The sequence below is a fragment of the Alligator sinensis genome, unplaced genomic scaffold (assembly GCF_000455745.1).
Source record: "Alligator sinensis unplaced genomic scaffold, ASM45574v1 scaffold928_1, whole genome shotgun sequence".
NCBI lineage: Eukaryota > Metazoa > Chordata > Crocodylia > Alligatoridae > Alligator > Alligator sinensis.
The window spans coordinates 1166716-1187715 of record NW_005842229.1 but is presented as its reverse complement, the minus strand read 5'-3'; the positions used below and the strand labels follow the sequence as shown (position 1 = coordinate 1187715).

The 21000-nt window shown below is 44.9% G+C and overlaps 1 long non-coding RNA gene across 2 annotated transcripts in view; it reads left to right on the top strand.

Annotated features, from left to right (window-relative positions):
• LOC102372567 overlaps window positions 1–5454 on the top strand; it is an 83873-nt gene extending 78419 nt beyond the window's left edge. For both annotated transcript variants that reach the window (XR_324271.1, XR_324270.1), the window contains exon 4: window positions 4940–5454. This is a non-coding gene — a long non-coding RNA (uncharacterized LOC102372567). The remainder of the gene's footprint in view (window positions 1–4939) is intronic.
• The last annotated feature ends 15546 nt before the right edge of the window (window positions 5455–21000 follow it).

Below are 21000 nucleotides of genomic sequence, written 5' to 3'. Positions count from 1 at the left end.
TCCTGGTAGATTTGGTTATATTTTCTGTGAGCCTAGGGCTGGACCCTAGCTGGCCTCTCTTAATGGCTTACAAAAAAAATAGGCTTGTCTCAAGGAGGCCCCAGTGTGATATGTAGGTTCAGTAGAAATGTCAGAAACTGCTGAAAGAGAGACACGCTGGCGTTGATGAAATTAGTGGGACAGGGAAATAGTGTTTGCAGTTAAGCAGAAGTGCTTTCTGACTGCTTTTGAGATTCATTTGGGAAAATGCTGAAAGTTTTGAGTCAGTTCTTGATTTTATCTAATTGGTTCACACTTCCTTTGCATAACAGAAATAGCAATGTACAATATGCACCCATGGCATCTGTGGACAGATAAGACCTTTTCAACAGTTGCTTACTGTAATTGTCTGCAGTGTTTTTTTCCCATTGTTAATTGTAACAATATTTACGTTTATGTGTGTTTTTATGTCCTTTGTCAAGCTGATTTAAGAAGGCACAAAGCAGCTCTTTCACGAAAACAGGGGCTTGTTAGAAACTAGCTGACATCAACTCAACTGAGTCTCCGCTTGTATAACATTTTTAATAAATAAACTGAGGGTATGTCTACATGGCACAATGCAGTGCAGTGTAGCGATACCCAAGCTACCTTTATTGAGTTTACCTCAGTAGTCTAGCTGTGTTAAAATGAAGTCCCACCTGGGAAATTATCTGGGTGTTTGTCAGGGGTGTCTGTGTACTGCATTGTATTATGCAGGGTGGACATATCCTGATCTGCTTGTATAGTGCTTTAACACATATACATATCTCACAAGGTTTGTTACATGCTTAGTAATGCAGAGCTTTTTGCCCCCACCCCTTTCTCTTTTATGCAAAAAGAGGAAATGGTTTTTCTTATTCATGCCTCTTTCTTTGCCAGAGAAATCTTAAAAATCATTTGCACAAAACATGTCATCTAGTAGCTTTGACTATGCTGCTATATATATGTGAACTTTGAATCTAACATTTTCTTCCTAGGTACTACAAATGTGAAGTTTGATTTACATTTGTTTTTCTTGCAAACTAGGAAGAGCATAAAACACAGGCAGCTTTCCGTTCAGATGCCATAGACTGTGTGTAAAAGCAGTCTGGAAAAAGCCACAAGGAGCAAGGAACCAGCAGGGAGGCAGGAGGGTTTGGAAGTTTAACAGACATCTTCACAGCCAACAGACCAAGAGACTCTTGTTCCAAGCTGTATCTTACTTGAATATGTATTAGAACAGTTTATGCTCTTTTAACTTCTGGTTTCTCTCTTAGAAATCCAAATTTAGGTAGATGAGTTGCCCATGCTAGTTACACCTAGGATCTTGCCAGGTCTGCATCCTTCATCCTGGGCAGTTTTAGAAACTAGTCTTGGGGTTTTTAAAGGAACTATAATTTTGATGTTTTTTTATAGATACCCTACAACAGCCAAAAGGCACTGAAACCAGGCCAGTCAGGATGTCCTGTTGGGGTTTTTGGAGCAGCTCCCTCTTTTGCCATAACCAATAGAAACAAGAGAGGGCAAGTGGAAGAGTCCCAATAACCAGTTATTCAGTTACAGTTATTCATAACTGTAGTTATTCAGTACACTCTCTTTGGTTATGTGAGTTTGCTTATTGGTCAGAACTTCTTGCCAATGCTGCTTGTAATTGACCTGGTGAAAGCTAGCATACTTGACAATACTGTTATAAACCTATGTTCTTGGTTTTTTTGTTTGTTTTTCTGTTTCTTGTTTCTTTTTCTTTTTCTGTATTTTTGTTCTTTTATAGCATGTGAGTTGCATCTGAAGAGCAGAGGTTAGAACAGAATAGCTATTTCAGCTGCTTTTGCTGAAATGTCAGATCCCAAGAAAGGAGAAGAGGGTTCCAATTCATAGGGTCAAGCAGGGACATTACTCTATTAAATTTACCTTAAAGTGACACACTAGGGCAAGTGGTATTGGTATAATATTTGACAAGGCTGAGAGGGAAGAACAGCAGCCTAATAACATCACTGTTTTCCATCCATTGCACTATATAAATAATTCAGTGTTCACTAGAATAGGGACTGGCATAGGTGGATTAACACCCTGCCCCTGCGTGCATCCCCAGGGGAGCATAGGGAGGCATATGCCCACTGGATTTGTGCACGGGGTGAGGGCGGGCTGCCCACTGCAGGCTTGGGGCCAGGAGCTATGCTGGCCTTTCCCAGTGGGGGGCCAGGCTGGGGCAGGCAGGGGCAAGACGGGCTCAGCTGCACGGGGCAGGTGGCAGCAGCAGCAGCAACACTGGGAGGGGTGGCTATGGGGGGAGCTAAACTGAATACTGGGGTGGCTAAAGCCCCACAAATCCCCTCCTAGTGCCACCCCTGCTCAGGGCACTCCGTTAAGTCTTTCCTCAGGAGCCCTGCGCTAGCCACGCACCCCTGCCTGCCCCACAGCAGTGGGCTCCCGAGGGAAAGGCAGCAGAGCAGAGTGCTCTGAGCAGGGGCGGTGCTAGGGGGGGCTTGGAGGGCTATAGCCACCCCAAAATTCTCTGTAGCCACCCCTCCCAGTGCTGCTGCCACTACCTGCCCCGCTCCCAACCCCCCCACCAGGAAGAGGCCAGCGCTGCCCTGGCCCCAAGCCTGTAGTGGGTAGTCCACCCTCACCCCATGCACAAATCTGGGGGTCACATTCACCCCATGCCTCCCCTGGGGGTGCATGCAGTGGCAGGGAGCTGCCCACCCCCTTGTGCACTCTAGCTGAGCCACTTGCAGCTCCACCCCACGCCCCACCCCAGGGTCCCATTCACTGCCCAGCTAGGCCTGCCCCAGCCTCTGCCCCTCCTGCACTGCCTCCCTCACTGTGGGGGGCTTGATCTGCCGCCCCCCACCCCAGGCCTCATCTCTCCCCCACCTTCTTTCCCAAAGACTTACTGGCAAGATACTGCTCTCCAAGCTGCTGGGCTGCATTCCTGGCCACGTGCATGGTGGCTGCGTGCATGCACACGGCATTTATTGGTGACATTATCAGGTACATCAGCCAAAAAAAGCTGATGGCCAATAATGCTAATTTTCCTTTTATCTGTGCTGATCTGATATGTGACTAATATATACATGCACTTCTAGAGGAGGCCTCCAATTTTGTGTTTGCCCAGGGCCCCAGTAACTCTTAATCCACCTCTGGTGACTGGAATGTAGCTACCCTAACTCCCAGGTGAATGTCCTCACCACTGGGCTAGGGAAGTCAGTCTCTATTGCAATGACTGCTTTGTTCGAATACTCAGTATGAAGTGGGACAGCTTCAACAGGAGGAATTGGGAGTAACTTACACCAGAAAGCCTTCAGCCTGGCAGTGGGGAACTTGGGGCAGATCCAGGGGGCGGCAGCAGTGTGGTATACTCGCAGTTTGGCTGTGCCATACATGAGCTGTTGGTGCAGGGTCTGGCTGAAGCCCTTGCTTCAACAAAGCTCCAGGGCCCAGGCTGTCACCACCAGTTATCCTCTTCCTTTTCCTTTCTGCTGAATTCAACAGGGAGAAGTGCCAACAGCAACATTGCTTGTCCCCTGGGCTCCGGCACCATGTGAAAGCAAGGTCTCCAGCTAGCCCCTGCCCTGATCAGCTTGTGAGTTCAGAGCTCACTGCTTATGCAGAGCTTTGGTAGGAGCCCACACTGACCAGGCAGTGAGCTCACTGCATGTGCATGGCCATGGGCGACTGGTGCCACCTTAGTCGGGGGGGCACGTGGCCAATCTTGCCCACCGGCAGGGGGTCCCCCACGGCCCATCACGCCAACTGGGAAGTGGCCGCAGGACACCTGGAAGTGGCTGTGGCATTTCTGGAAGTGGCTGTGGCTCCCACTCCCTGGGCAGCACTCGCAGCGGGGGCACTGCCCCGGGGGCACTTGCCCCCTCTGCCCATTGCTTAAGTGGGGAGCATGGCCTGTCAGCAGGTGCACCAGTGCTCTCAGAGGGTGCACATGCACCCCTGTGTACCCCTACACATCACCATGGTGCATGGCAAAGTTAAGTAGTGTAGCCACAACCCCTTGACCCATTCCTGGATCTGATTTGGTACTGGGCAGTCTTGTGGGAGGCATGGGTTCGGTTCTCCTCTGACCCTAGAGGGAATAGACTTTGTGCCTCCCACTTTCTAGGTGAGTTCCCCAACCATTTGAACTATTATATAAGAGGGGCTACATCACCCTCAATTTTTCTACCAGCATTTTAGCCAACTTGCCCGTTCATTATTTTTGCTTCTCTTGTGAATACCTAGAATATTCTATTTTGGGTCAAATGGGATGTTTTATGCTGAACTGAATAGAACATTGTGCTTTTTCATTTTGGCTAAAAAAAAAAAAAGAGAGAGAAAATAAAGTTTTGTTTGAGGTGAACCAAAGCTTTATTTTTAATATTTATTTTACGAGGGGAGGAGTTTGGCTGTTGACCTTAAAAAAATCTGTGAATTGTATATCCCCAAACATAATAGTCTCTGTGTTGAAGATATCACCATCTAAATAGACAAGAAATAAAGCATGGGAAATATTTTTATCACCATTTGATTGAAGGAAAACTGACAGTCCTGGAAGATGGAGTACATCCACATCAGTCCTGTGGTGCTCCCAGTCAGGAGTACCCTGGAGGAGACACCACCCCAACTTGCACACACCAAACATGCAAATAAGGCAGTGAAGCTGCTGCAGAAGTGCCCCACATAATTGTTGTCATGCTCATTATGTCCAGTTATGTGTGTGGGGAGAGTCTCAGTGGCCTTGCAGGAGGGGGTGGAGAGGGCATGCTCAGGAATGTGTCTGCCTTAGAGTACCAACCATGCCGTATAGCAACTTGTCCAAAGTAATGCAGAAATTTTGTGCCAGAGCCCAAAATTGAACCTGGAGCTCCTGAATCGTAGTCCAGTGCTAGATTGGCAAGACTGTGCTTTTCCAGCCTTAGAAAAATGAATTATTTATTTATTTCTCCAGGAGCCTGTTTGTCAACTGGCAGAAAAAAATTGGATAGAAGAAGCACCCTCTACTGCTGGACCGGACGGGGCAGAAAAATATGTCACTTGCAAACTGAAGTGTCTCTGGGCATAAATGTAACAGTCACTTAAGCTCAATCAATTAGAGCACCTGTCTCAGTACTGTTTATCTGGAGGTCAAATTTGAAAAGGCAGCAGCTGGCAAAAAAAAAATGTTCATGGACAAATGTGTATAATTTTTTTAACCTCCTCCCCCCCATTTTTTTTTTCTTGTAGCCAATACTTGACTGAATTATGAGGCTTAGGACCATCAATTTCTCAGTTGCTTGAGATGTAGAAAACCAGAATGGAGTTCAAGTTATAATTGGTTTGTCCCTCCTCTCCTTATGATCTAAATTTTAGCACGGTTATTTTGTTTGAGTTATTTGCCATGTGTTACTTTAATCTCCCTGTGGTGTGTCAGTTTTGCACCCTTCTTATTCAGTCAAAATGTTTCCACTAAACTGGTGAGCATAAACAGGCTTTTTCTAGAACTAATAAAGCTTCACTTTTATTAAGGTTTTCTTTTCTTTTATAAATTAGTGAGTGCAGGAGATTTTTTTCCCCCTCCTCAAATTCTTAGTTCCAGTGAACGGAAATGAGTTTTATATTGGGGAAATGAAGAGAAAGTGTCAAGAGTCTCAGGATCGAAGGAAATGAACTTGCTGAGTTCCATAGTGATAGTGTTATGTTGTTCCACCTGTTTCTTTAATTACTAGAAGTAGCTGAGCCGTATCAGCTGCCTCTGAAGCTCTGAGAGGACAGCAAGTGCTGATCTAATCAGAATCAGGCTTCTTTTCAGGTTTGCACACAGAGTCAGAAGGCCTCTTAGGATTGTTCCTCCACAGATATGTAGGTCACCTGAGCTTCAAACTTGCTTTGAAGATCAGAAGCAATCTACATGGTTTCTATAATCTACAAATTCCACACCCCCACCTTTTTTTTCTGAATCGCTGCTTTAAGAATAGAGTTCATTGAGTGCATAGACACATTTTGGTTTCTTGCCATGTAATAATATTAGACTTACTGCATGCTGCATTTTATTATATAGGGATTAATTTATTTTCATTTTGCTAAGGAGCCCTACATCACCTCTAACAAGTATGCTATTCAGCGCTGGTTAAACTGGTAGTTCTCTGATTGCTCATTCAACTCCCCCCCACAAAAAACCCCACTGTGGGATAGCATTCCACTGCAAAAGTTATTCCTCCTGAGAGTTTGGCTACAGCTGAATCCAAACCAGAAAATAGGCCCCCTTCCAATTCTGGAGGAAACTCAGAACTAAAGCTGTTATAGGAACGGCTTTGGAGGAGAACCTCTGAGCCACCCAGCCAGAATAATTACATTCAAGGTTCCTGGTTTGGTGCAAGTTCTATATATTAATATCCAGGACTTGCAGTGACGTTACAGCAAGGGACTTTTTTTTTTGTTTTTTCTGCTTCTTTGCCTTCACAGTTACAACTTTGTCAGTTATCTTTAGTGTAGTATTGAGCCTTTATTTCAGAATCCCATCATCATGACTTCTTGCTGCCCAAGGCAAACTACCTGGACTCTCTTCCCTTTATTTTAATAATCTCTGACTCGGGACCACTTCTCCTTCAATAACCTCCACTTTTTTTTCTATCTGCCCTCTGTTTTCTCTTATTTATGGCAACTGTCATGCTTATGATTCTCCTATTCGTCCTCTTCCTCTTATCAATTTTTCTGGATGAGCTGAAAATGAGATTTAATGGGCCTCCCACGGCTGTAGCTCTTGTGAGATTAGTGGGATTGGATCTTCTTCTCTTGAGAACTAGATTAAAAGAAGGGGAGAGAGGGAAAAGTCGGCCAGAACACTCAGGAGGATGGTGACAGAAAGTGAGGCTAAGGAAGGAAAAAAATGATTTTCAGGATGTGATATAATGGTTGGGGGCCTTTTTTGGTTTAACTGGCTCCTAGCCAGTGTTTTTCTGACATGTCAGTGCCACTCCAGTGTGAGAAGCTTAACGGTTCCATTATTAAGCCATTTAGCAAGCCCTGCCGTCACCTGAATGCTCCAATTTTTATCAGAATGGCCTTAGGCTACTAGCCATAAATGAGCCACTAGTTTTAATGTGCTTTTTTTGGCTGACCTCTCTGTCCCCAGATTCCCAGAACCTGCTCCTCTCCCCCCCTCCCTCTTCCCCCACCCAAACATGCACACACATTAATTGTACTTCCATGCTGTGGACACCTGTTAGGAAGGGCACAGCTGAACTGGTTCCTAATACTTCCAAATCTCTGATAATGCTCCAGTTAAATCTCTCTTTCTCTCTCTCCCTTCCTTTCCCTTTCCCACTATCCTTTCCTTCAAAGTCTGGTTGTACTTTTCCCTTACTTTACCTGACTGAAACAAGGATTTCTGCTCATGTGTAAGGTGAGAAGCATTTATTCTAAAGATGTTTATTGATTTTCTTCTTCTTATTTTTTTTTTTGCAGGCTGGTAACTATGTTTTTTGGAGTTCTCTGCAGGTTTCTATTCAGCTCCCCTGCCTAAGTGCCTCGGTTTCTTCCCCTGACCTTACATTACCTATGAGGAATGATTTGTCTAGACTAGAGCAGCATTTCTCAAGCCATGGGTTGTGACCCAAAAGTGGGTCACAAAAATATATGAAAGGGTCGCGAACAAACTTTAAAAATGGATTCTCCTTTAAAGGAGAAAAACACAGGAAACTGCAGCTTCCCCCCTGCAGGCTGGCAGAGCTCCAGCCTGCAAGGGGCTGCTTGGGGTACCCCGTGTCCCACACTCCACCCTTCATCATCATACCACACACCCACCCCCTGCCCCACACACTGAGGGGTTGGGGTCTGCGGGTAGGTGGCAGCAGGTCTGGAGTGAGGGGCATTGGGTCAAAACTGGCCATTAATGTTTACAAATGACTCCTGGTACAAAAAAAGTTGAGAACCACTGGTCTAGAGCTTAGGTTTCAGGAGACCTGACTTCAATTCCCATCTGCGCGAGAGGATTCCTAATTGATATCACACCAGCCTGTCTGTGCTTCAGTTCCCATCTTGAGAATATGGGTAATAATGTTAACAAGGATGGAGAGAATCAAGATATGAAGCACTTAGATAGTCTGCTGACAGGCACCACAGAAGTACCTGAGATCAGGGATGTCAAACATGGCCCTCACCACCTCTATGTGGACTGCTGGACCATAGGCAGGCCACTAGAAATTGCACAGGAGGGCATGGCCAATTTGGGAACCTTTGACCCTACTGGCTGTGTCCATCAATGGTACGCTTGGCATACTACTACCACCCAAGACCACCACCCTTTGTGGACCCCTTCCCCTGCACCCTTTGCTGCTACTGCCAGGTCTACCACAGCTGCAGTGGCCATAGTGGCCACTCCCGTGCTCTGGGCTGAATCCAGCCGGCAGGGAGCCCCTGTTTGAATCTGGCCCAGTGCCCCAAGTGAGTTTGACACTCTTGCCCTAGTTGGCCAGCATGTCATTCATTTGTCTGTGAAATTGCATAGACCTCGTGACTTCTCCCCTCTTCTGTGGGCAGGTACAGGATATGGAAGAGAAACACACCTATATGACTGAGTTTGTGCTGTGCCCCATGGGCTCCATATGGACGGAAGCTGAGCAATAGGCTGAAGGAAAGGGCAAAGGAAGAGTGGTTTAGTTGGTGGATAAAGTTGGTTTGGGGTTCAGGCCCCTGACGTGAGAGGAATAAAGCAATCACAGCTGATTTTATTTCACCAATAAAAACAAACATACATGAGATCTGTGCAAAAGTTTCTATCAGCTGCACACAGTTCAAAGAGAACAGGTGCAGTATGCCAGGGAGTCTTTTTAATGCTACATTTGAGCTACCTTATGAATATGAGAGAAACCCACAGAGACCTGGAGAGCTCAAAGGACAGGACGACCATACTCCTTTTCACTCACTTTGCTTAGCCTCTTGTTGGTTCCCCTTCTTTTTCTTCTGTGTTCTGTTGCTGTCACTACAGCAGAGTGAACCATACCTTATTTATTGTTGTCAAATCCTTGATTTGCTAAAAAGTGTAGTTTCTGGAGTAATAGGATTCAAGTTAGTTTGGGCTGAGACAAATGACAAACACACTTAGAAAAACATTGCAGCAGTTTCTTTAGAGGGGTCTAAACAAACTGTTGACATATCTTTGGGTACTTCTAATAAAGGGAGTGGAAATGAAGGACTAGACTCCCAGTAGAGAAGGATGAAGATGACAAAGTGTGGTGGTTCCACATTTTTTCCAGTATCCCAGTGGCTCAGACACTGTCCTGTGGTGTGGAGATATGGTCTCATTTCTCTTCTCTTCCTGAGGAGACTGGAGTCCACATTTTTCATCTGAGACTGCCCTAACCAGGTCATGCTAACAAGCTATTTGAGGTTGAACTGCTCTCAATATCTTTTTGATACTGTTCCACCTTGGTGTCCTAGGGCGTGTGTAGACAAAATGGGGGTCCTAAATTGAAGCAGTGGATAATAAAAAAACCCCGCTTCAATTTAGGGCCGATCAAACCCCCATGTTGTGCGCACACCCTGCTGAGTTACCTGCCTTCCTGGTGGGGAGGAAAGGGCAAGCTGCTGGCAGGCGGAGTGGTCCCTGGGCTGCAAGGGTGGCTAGTACTTCCCTCCATGGCAGCAGCAGCCCCCCCAGGCAGCACCTGCCCACGGGCACCTGGCTCAGGTGGTCCCTGGGGGCACCACAGATGTGGAGGGAAGCACCGGGCCCCCACACAGGTCAGCCAGGCAGGCAGGTTCGGGCAGGGGGGAGATCAGGCTCACTGCTTTTCTTGTGTGGAGCCTGCCTTCCCAGGCTGTTGCCAGGCTGCCTGCAGGGCTTCCTGTACAGCCCCTGAGGTGCATGGAGTCCAGTGCTTCACTCTGCAGCTGTAGGGGCAGTAAACTAAAACTCCTTCTTGGAGTTTTAGTTTGCTGTGCCCCAAGTCATTTAAGGTGCATTACACCACCGAATTTCCTACAGCGGCTGGAATTAATGTGCAATACACTGCCCAGGTGTGAAAACACCAACATCATTGAAACGATGCAAAAGCATTTAGCCTGCTTTGAAGTGTCATGCACACACGCTCCTCATTTTGTCTACACGTGGCCCTAGCTCCCAGATGAACATTCCAGCTACCAGCTTACATGTTCAGCCTCTCTGCCTGAATGAATACTTGTGTTTTATTCAAACTGAGTTTTCAGGGTTTCTTTTCTTTTCAGTGAGAACTACAAACATATTTTTCTTTTGAGTTGATCCAATACAATCTTTTTCCCTTCAGTTTTTCAGTTTAATCATTGCATAGCTCTAATTTTCACCACAATTTGAGTCAGGAAAGGACTGTATCTTAAATGTGGATTTCTTGACATTTGGGAATTATTGTGAAAACAGTGACACCATCTTTAAAATACTGGAAGAACAATGTAGCTCCCATGGAATCTGAATGGATAAGTCTGACTCAAATGGCATCCTTTGAGAAAATTACATGAAGGCATGAGAGAAAGGATCTTACTCATCTGTGTAGGAGTCCTTGGCTATGATGATGATGACATATACATTTGATGACCTAACCAGCATGAAATACAGCTGCTAGGTTTGCATATGTTCCATATATGGTTTAGTCCCGACTTGTGCTTTGGGAAGGGCAATAATCTTTAAGTTATAGTTCTCCCTCTTTTTTTTTCTAACTTCCTTCATTTTTCCTTTCTTCTTTCTCTTAAGTATTTGGAAATGCAGGATACATATTAAAGAATTCTGTTGGGAGAGGTAAGGAAACGTGCAGTATCATAGTTTCCTTCAAGAGAGATAATAACAACAATCACAGAACTAGAATCATGTTTTTGAGAAGCTTGTGTACAATTTACTTGGATATCTTAAAGGTCCTATATTGAAGATCCATATTTCACACTTGTGCTGTGTTCAGCCTAATAAGCTCATTCCTGCAAGCTCACATATTTACATAGTTATCATGAGCTCTGTTTGATCTCTGTGTCAACATGAGAACAGCACGCTAAGGGTGTAACTCAAAACAAAATGCATATGCCAAGTCTTGGAGTGCCACACCTACAAGGAACATGCAGGTTGACCTATTCAGAATAAGGTTATCTGAGAATAGGAGTAAAATGAGGCCTAGCACAGCTGTACTTAGTTCAATGTTTCCTTTTTTTGGCATGCACTCTGCTTGTCAGCCAGCTCTAGCCATGCTAGTTAGACATCCTGATACAGGAAGACCAACAATACTAGTAGTAGGCAACCATCATTCTGCTGGATCATGGTAGATGTGTAAGTCAGGTGCCTGGTGAACCTGCTTGTACAGAGTCCTGCAACCATCCCACCAACACCTTTGACACATGCCTAGGCAAGAGTATAGAGGAGTAGAGGCTGCCTAAGACCTACCATCCCCACTTTAGACCATTGAGATAGAATCCAAAGTCTAGACTGAGCCCAGATGGTCAGAGCTTCGATAGTTGTAGCTTCTTCTAGAGAAACAGATAAGAGCTGCTGCTGACTGCCTAATGCCTCAGTGAGGGCAATGTCCCTTAGCAGTGGGGGCTAGGTTTTTGAGGTGCCCTATACTTGCCATACCCTGGAGTTGCAACATTGTGGTATTTTATAGGAGCTACCCCACCATGAAGAACCCTACCACATTGCCACCAGGCCCTCCAGCCAGATGCAGTTTGTGGCCACACCCAGGCCCACCAACAATACTATGTAACTGAGTAACACAGACCTAGTCCTGTCTCTATAGAGGGATAGCTAAAAATACTTCTAAACGTTACCAAAAGCTGAACCACAGTTTATTCATATAAGATTGTATTCTAAAGAAGATTAAAAAACTCATCTTTGAGAGAGGCAAGGATTTTTGTGAGTCATTTTGTACGCTTGTCTAAGTCTATCCCAACCATGCTGTTGGTCCAATAAAAGATACGACCCATAAAAATCATTGTCTCACTCATGTTTCCTGGATCATCATGACTATGTCATCAACCCAATACTACCAGGTTTAAGACTCAGTTTCAGATATTCCTCAAACAAGAAATGGAGTTGGGAGGAACAAAATGAAGCAATTGCCAGGAATTCTATCTATGTACAGAGAACAGGGCATTTGCCAAAAGTCAAACAGCAGGTCAGTGGCAAAGCTGGAGACAGCACATCTGTTCTCCGAGTCCCTGTCAGTGGCCAGTTAACTGACCTATGCTGTCTCTGGAGAGGTACTCCTGTGCCATTGCTCCAACTGCTGGTGCGTATGGCTTTTAGTACCAATGCAGTATCAGTGGTAACAGCTGTGAGGGATACACACAATGATGCTTTCTGAAAGGGCAGTTGAGGACGTTGTATGCTGTCCACCTTAAGATGACCTGTTCTGTGTGACCTGTTCAGACAGTGACACAATGGTCTTCCACGTGGCAATTCCTAATCTGTCTCATAGCAGTAAGGCCAACTTTTGACAGACGGCCTCAATTCCCTAATGAGCAGGCGTTAAGGTTTCCATACACCTTGTTCTCCACACCCAAAAAGAACAAGTCTGTTCTTAAAACCTTTGTGTATTCCATGGGCCAGTTTTGATTGAAAAATGTTCTGTTGATTAATTTAACATTATGTTGTCCTTTCCTTCCTCCCTCTTCTAGTTAATAACTGAGTAGAGAATATTAGGAGCTCATTGTTTTCATTCTGTGTTGTTTTTAACTCAAAGCTGCATTTTGAGGGAGGCAAGCAACAAAAAATATTTATAGTTATAATCTTGCTGGATAGGCCATGCAGCTCCCATTTGCTTTAATTAGCTGTAATGTGGGAGTTAAGCTCTTGCAATCAGGAGAAAAACAGGCACATTTCTTTGCTTTCTTTAAAAACCTGGTTTCTTTTCTTTCTTCCTTTTTCTCTCCACTTCCATAAATTCTGTTTTTGAAAGATAATTTGCTCCTGTGTGGAACTCTCATCCTACAACCTCTGGGCAGCTTTGGGTTTTTCTACTTGAATTAGGATTTCTAATAAATCCCAGGAAAAAAGATGGAGTGTAAGGCGATCGGTGCCTCTCAAATAAAGAGCAGCACTTGCAAACTTTTGGAAAAGGGACAGACTGTGATAATAAATCTCCTCCCTTGACATACAGCACTGAATATGGCTCTGACCACATGAACCAGTCTCCACATGATTCTCTGGCTGCTCACAATGGCAACCATTTATAAGCCAGTTGGCTTTACATTAATTAATTCCCCAGCCATTCACAAACAGCAACAATCACCTCAATTAAAGTGCAGGCACAGGGAAAGCACTGGCATTTTTAAAAGTGACATCTGCATAAAAATTTAGCATGTTGACAATAAGATAGAAAACCAACCCTTTAAATAGTTATTTTTGTCTGGATTGGTTTGGGTTTTTGTTTTGCTTTGTATTGTTGGTATGTACTGATTTCAATATGTATTTTATGACAGGTCTGCAAATTGCTAATGTTACTTTCTCCACCCCTTTGTTTATAAGGTTAATTCAGTGTCCCACATCAGCTGGACCAGATGACAATATTTTGCACAATAATATAGAAGTTAAGACATGGAAGGAACCTTATTGCTTGGGGAACAACTCAGGGAGAGGGAGAGAGGGTCTGTTATGGAGTATCATGATGATCGGAGCTTCGGGTTTGCATCTGCGGGAAGACTGTAGGTTAATAAAAAATCCTTTTCCGTACACTGGTTATCCATCACCTTGATTTCGGTACCTTTATGATGAAGTCCTTTCTAATAAGCTTTCTGGAGGATTTTAAAATCAGCCCATAGAATTTTATAGCAGAGAGATGGCTGTTTTTCTTTAGAATGATTTAAACATTATATAGAAAGGATCTTTTTCCTCTCTCATATTGCATAGGTTTTTAGAGTAATTTCTTGTGTTGTTTTGATTTGAATTGTACAGAAATCCATTTTCTACAAGTAGTAACTTTTTTTCTCTCTGATTTTCTGACTGTTCATCCTCTCCTATACATCTAAAGTAATGCCAAAGTCATTTTTGATGCTCTGCTCTACTCTGGTATGGATTTCCCCCCTTGGAGTTCTGCCTGACCTTTAATAAGCTAGTACATTATCGTCTTCACCAGCAAATCCCACATAATCTTGCCCATACCTTCACCTCAGCTCTAGATTCCTTCCATTCCCACATGAACCTTATATGCTTTTCTTTTTTTTTGCATGTTGTCACCTTAGTACAATTTTTCTCTCTATTAATTTCCTTGCTGTGTTCCTAACCTGATGAATTGTCATTTCTACCTGCCAAACAGCATCTCTTTTCTCGTTCAAATCCCTTCTCCAAGGCCACTTCCTCTAGCAAGCCTGTCTTGTTTATTTACTCTTTTTCTCCTGGATTGTTACCCTGTATACTTGTGCTTGCTTTGCCCTATTTAGAGGGTTCAGTGAAGGCTGCAGAACCACTCTGAGAATCTAGGCCTGTACTAAGCATATACTGCTTCTACTAGACAGCTTACCTGTACTATAATAATTTGTTTAGAGGTAACTCTAGGTGGTATGTCTCCACCACACTGAGAGAGAGTGCTGTGACTATAAAGATATTGGGTACATGCAGATGTTTGCTGTGCCTGGTCTACAGTCATGCAAATTACTTAAAACCATGTAATTGTAGATCGGGAACAGCCTGTGCAGATGTTCGCCAGTACTAGGAGTCATGCTGGGAGCCCAGTGTAAGGAGCTCAAGGTGGAGTGAGAGATGGGAAGGAGGGGAAGAGGAGCTAGCAGGCCCGCAGGGGGAGGTTGGTGGGTCCAGGGGAGGTTTGGCAGGATTGGGGGTGGGGGGTGGGGGGACAGTGCTGGCAGGTCCATGAGCGGGGTTGGTCAGTCCACAGAGGGGGTTGTCCATCTGGGGGGTGGGGAGGTAGGGAGTGTAAAAATAGTCTAGCAAGGGTGGGGGGTAGGAAGAATGCAGTGCCAGGGGGCTGGGGCAAGCTGCTGGGCTTACCCAGCTCCAGGGCTGCCTCCCCGAAGGTCTGTACACATTGACATTTAGATTTACCTAATCCTAGCTAGGTTGACCTAAATGTTACATCTGCAATGTATATACCCTTAAGCTTCTCAGGGTAGTAAGCCTGTAGGGTGAGATCCCATTTAGCAAGCAGGAGTTTTGTCAGTGGGGCTAAAAACTCATCAGTAAATGTCTGTGGATGTGTGCCTTTGCTTTAGTGCAGGATTAAGACTGGGATGATTGTATCTATGTACATATGTAAGTAACCTGTATTGTAGGGCTGGGATACTGGAAAATGTGTTTCTGCAATTTGAAATGGCCCCTAATCTGATGCCCTAACTTTATGGGAGAAGAGGAACCACTTAGAAAACATACTTGGGGCCCTCTTCTCTGTTACATTAATGATCAGATGAAGTCAAGTGTAGCAAGTCAGGCCCTGGGGTAGCTAAATCATTCCCTAGCAGCTGCCTGGATGCTGTCTCACTCAGCCCTCTGGCTTCTCAGGGTCCCAGTCTGTTGTCTTGCTTGCCCTGTCTTGATGTTATAATTGATCTGGGAGGCTGCCCCTAGAGGTCAGGGTGTTTCACTTCAGGTCTTAGATCCTTGTCTGGGCTGTGGCCCCTTGGTCTTGGCCCATTTTACTTTGGTTGGGCCCTCTGGCCAAGGTCCACTTGCCTAGGACCCTAGGCTCCTGAGCCCCAGCTCTAGCCACACCCATCACAGGCTCTGGGCCTCTTGGCTTGTATCTCACCTATCACAGGCTTTCAGCCTATTCTGCCATGTGCTACAGCTCTTCAGTTGATGGCAGTGCTCCCCACATGCAACGCTTGCAGCCTCAAAGCTTCTCAGGGCTCATGGCTAGGCCTTGGGCCTCTCAGCTATAGCTCACTTACATTGCCTTTCGAAGGGTTTTGGACCTGGGGTGCTCCTATCACTCTTCTCAGTGGCCATATCCTCCCCTACAGCCATAGTCTGGTCCTCTGGTTCAAACTTCATCACAATGAAAAATATGAGCATCTGCTTCCAAATAAAAAAGTCCCCCCCAACAGATCTGGGTCAATGTCGCAAGCTAAAATATAAGGCCAAAATACTTAGCTCTGCTGCCCAGTGATACAGGGGCTTCCTTGCAGCTTCCCACAGTCTGGAGTTCTCCTTCCTTGGCTGGTCAGACCTACTCCTGAGACCTCAGGCATGGGCATTTTATGAGGCCTCTAACCCCCTCTCTGGATTAACAGACACACTGCTTCAACCTGAGGCCTGTTAATCACTGGCTACACTATGCTGGCTGCATCTGGGGTAGGCAGCCATTTTATTAAAGGTCACTATTAGTCCCTCCAGGGGATTGGAGCCAGCCAGTTGCTCCCTGGGTCCCTTTCTCCTTCAGTAATGGGGTAAAGGCCTCATTGCATCAAATCACTGGAGCTGAATTGGTGAAACCAATAAAAGAATGTGTCCCTTAGTGTTGCATCACAAAACTTCATAGCCATGCACATTGGAGAAATAGTTTTGGGAAGTGTCACTAAATACGGTTTGTAAAGTTTTATATGCCATGTTAAATCAGTCACTGCCAGTGGCATAACTAGCAATTTCTTTGTCCTGAGAAAAGATGCCATTGAGTGCCAGAGAGCAGGAGGAGGGGCGTGGAGTACTGTGGCTATGTATATACATGCACTTTCCTGTGGAGTAGATTAATTAGCTGTGAAGTAAAGCATCATCATCTACACATGTGATGGTATTAGGCCTCAGTAAATGAATTTACACTGAAGTAAGATAGTACTTTCAGGGACAGTACTATTTTTAGGCCAGGGTAATTTACTGTGATTAAATGCAGGTGTAGATGCTGACTGTGGGCGTAAATTGCACCAGGTCAGCCCAGCCAGCTGGGAGCCAGATTCCTGTCTGCCACCTAGCCACACAACTCTGCACTTTCCTCACCCTCATGCCCCAGCCAGCCCCTCTACTGCCTGATGCTGCCACCTGCAGCCCAGGGCTGAGTAGCCCTAGTGTAAGCTATGTCCCAGCTCAAATTGCTGTTGTCCTGGGCACATGTGTAGTCACTGTGCCTAGGAGTAGTTTACTCTGGCTCAAATTACTCTGGAGTTTATTGCTTTAAATTAATTGCACATGTAGACGCACCCTGTGAGATGCTGCTGGCAATCCCATCTGTATTAGCACCTGGGGCTGGTGCTCCACTCTTGCCACCCTAGTTATACTACTGGTCGCTGCCAAGGGTGAAAAACACCTCAAGGGCCAGGTACAGACATTACAATTTTACCAGCATTGGTGACTGGAAACTGGTCTACACCCGTAACAGAACAGAAGCTCAGCACACAAAACCGGTCTATACCTGTAACAGAACAAATGTTTGACACACCAGGCTGGTTTAAAAATGGCAGAACCTAATCTAAGATTTGCGCCCTCTTCCTCCCCCACAAAGGGTGAATGCATGTTCTGTTCGCTACCGATCTAAACTATGTTGCTTATGGAAAACCGTGTAACTTTGATTGATTCTGCCTGGGATTTTTGAATGTCTGGACCTAGCCAAGGAGTCTTGTCTCTCGGGCTTCCAACTGGTCCATCAGTTTGTCATGTAGCTTTTGGACCTGTCTCCGCTGTGTTTATGACAAACCCTGAAGGAAGGATGCACCCTTTCACTTGCCCACCCAGAATGCATGTTAAAACCCAGAAATGAGGCAGGTTGCTAAGGCTCTGAGCATATCCCAGACAGCATGTGGGGAGACAGAGCCTGGGAGCTGCTCTATGGCTTTCCTCAGGGGAACACTAAATGGGACACATGGCCTAATTTGGGGGTGTTGATTTGCACTGAGTGGGAGGGCATGCTTCTTGGTGGTGTTGCTGGGCTCCCCAGGGAGAGTGTTGATGTGCACTAAAACTATAAACATTGTGCGTGACTATTAAACCCCCAGAATAATTAAAAATGCAGTGATAACCAATGAATACACAACTGTTTGTTATAACACTAGCAAAGTTCACTGCTACACATGCAACCTCCAATGTAGAGAAAACATTTTTAACATTGCACTCAATGGAAATTCCAGAATTATGGCTGCCTGTTTAACCTTAATTCAGCATACGTGTTATGGTACAAATCTTTAATTGCGTGATTGCATGGTATCAGTTGGTGCATCAGATAGGAAGTGCTCACTTAATGATCAGCTATTCAGTATTTTGTTTTCTTGTCATTATTCAGTGCATGGGTCTCTCCCTTATTTACTGTACACTATTCAAACCCTGTCCTGGAGACAGAATGATTAATCTACTCATGGGGCTTTCTTTGTTAGTCATCACTGCAACATTTGAATGCTTCACAAGTATTAATGAATTTATTTGTACAACTTCTCTTTGGAGCAAGGGAGTATTTTCTCCATTTTATACATGGGGAACAAAGAGATTAATATCAAAAGTGTACACGTTGGGTGTCCAGTTTGAGACACCCAGTATCTGATATCTTTCTTGAGTATTTAGCTTGTTGAAGCACTTCTTGTGTTCAAAAATACAGCTGTCACTGACTTCAGTTTCTGTTGTAGATGCTCAGCACTTCTGAAATCTTTCAGAAGGATCTCAAATCAAGCACTCAAACTAAGAACCATTGCTAGGTAAGGCCTGTGAAACATTTGGTTTTTAAGGGACTTGCTGGTATCACAGACACAGACAGAGATGGACTCCACTTCCCATGGGCAGCATTCATCTGTCTTAACATGAGAGCCTCCTGTCTCTTCTTTTTTCCAGCTGCTTGCATTATTTGCCAGACACCTTCCAAGTACAGCAAGGGTCCTACATTCAAAAGTCTACTTCACTATGCAACCCTTATTCATCCCCAGAGCAGGGCCATCCTCTTCACCAGGCTCCTGTCCTCTGTCCACTGTCTTCCCTGCTGGCCTCTGGTTCCATTTCCCCTGTCCTTCCTGACTCACTGCCCCACTCTACTACCTACCTGCATTTGAACCACATGGCTTCTTTCTACACCCTGCCTGGGCAAAGCAGGGGGAGTATTCACATCAGGAGAATCACTGTCCTCCCTTTTTTCAGGCCTGCTCCCTGGACTCAGACCGTGTACTTACTCAGGCCCAGGTCAAAGCATGCTCAGTGCAGACAGACTTTTCAAGGAATGTATCTGCAAAGCTCCAATCAGCCTCTGTTGTGTGAATGGAAATTTTTTTTAAAGGATTATCACTTGGTCAAATTTGGGTAGTTTTGTCCTAGGTCATGCACATTCCTGAAAAAAGGCCAGTGCCTGGCCAAATTCCAAGTCTTTGATTCAAAGCATGCAGCTGCTGGAACATCTCAAAGAAAAGGTCACCAGGATTTTTTAAATCTGAGCAAAACCAGATATTTTTCCCTTGTTCTCTGAGATGATGATACTATACTGGGTGAAATTTCCCCTAAAGTTTTCCCTGAAGCAGCCACCTGGCATGGCAAACTTCATCCCAAATGATGAAAAATGGGTAAAGTTCTGTTGAAAATGGAGATCAAAACTGGGAAGTCTCAAGTAATCGTAGTTAGAGGCAGCACTTATAATTCCACTTATAATATGTGAAAATTGATCATATAAATTAACATGGCAATTTACAGGCTGTCTCAACTAAATAATTTGCTGTGTAAAGCAAAGGTTAATTGATTCTCAGACATCTTTAGTAGACACATAGCCATAATAGTCATATAGCCATAATGAACTTTGTTGTGAATAATGTTTTTCCTGAATCAGGTAAAGCTCAGTTTCTTACTATCATAAATAGGGGTCTACCCAACTCGAAGAAGCAGCCGGCTGCTTTCATGGCCAGATCATGGGGCCAGCTGCCATTTTTGAAGGCTTATCATGGTGGGCTCCCCGACACGTCTGGCCCTGTCCCCAACTGCTGATTGGTGGAGAGACCTGTCTGTCATATGGTCCCACCCCTAATTGCTGATCGGCTGAGAGGGATGTCTGTCATGTGGTCCGGACCTTCGCCACTGGCTGGTGGAGGGGGCAGGGCCACATGATAGGCAGCCCTCTCAGCCAATTAGTGTGTGTGTGTGTGTGTGGGGGGGGGGCGGGGGGCAACCATCTTGCTTTCTTGATTTAGTGTCAGCAGCCCCTTTTGTGCTGGGTTGTGTGGCCGGGAAGGCTGTTGGCAACCACTGGGGAGCCAGACTTTATTTTTAGTAAATGTTCTTTTCTTTCTCCCCTGCCTGTGAATTTCACAGAGATCACCTTATTTTGTGATTTTGGTGAGATCCAAGCAATTGCAATTTGGGTAGGTCTCTAGTGATGAATATAATACCCATATATAGGTTCACAAAAATCTGTCAGCATTGTGATTGTGCTCAGGGAACTGTCAGGTGACGGGGGAGGAGACAGATGAAGGTGGATATACTGAACCAAATTTTTCAAACAGCAGTGTCCAGTCACAGCAACAAAAATGTGCATTTAACAAACTCAGACCAACGTGTCAGACCCTTGTCCAGGTGAGCAGCAGCTGATGTGTGCAGCCCTGCTTGTTTTGAAATGTGCACATGGAAAGCAGATAACATAAAACATTTGCATCTGTTTTGTGGGAGCAACAAAGGCACTAGAGGTGAACGTACAGATCCCATTTATACACTTTTTGCTTGCTAGCCTGTTTATCTTTTTCCTTTGGCTTTGTAGCTCTCTTTCATGCTGTGCTTGGAAAAGCTGTCTACCTTCTGTATGTTAATCATACCACTACTTCTTCAAATTGCTCCTTAAAACTTCCATTAATACTTCTTACCCTGATCGTCATCTTATTTTGTTTTCCCCTCATCCTTCCAAGTCTGAATTGCTACTGCTATATAGAGGTTTGTATATGTATATGCTTAGAATGTGTGTGTGTGTGTGTGTGTGTGTGGGGGGGGGGGGGGTTGAGGTAGTTAAATTGATTAAATTATGAACTATTTGATGTAGGACACACACAGCATTTTTCATTCCAGTCTCAAAGCACTTCACGTGAACATCAACATCTCCATGTTAAAGATGGAGAAGCCGAGGTACAGGAATGAAGTCATTTGCTTGTGGTCACTCAGTAAGTCTGCAGCAGAGACCACAGGAG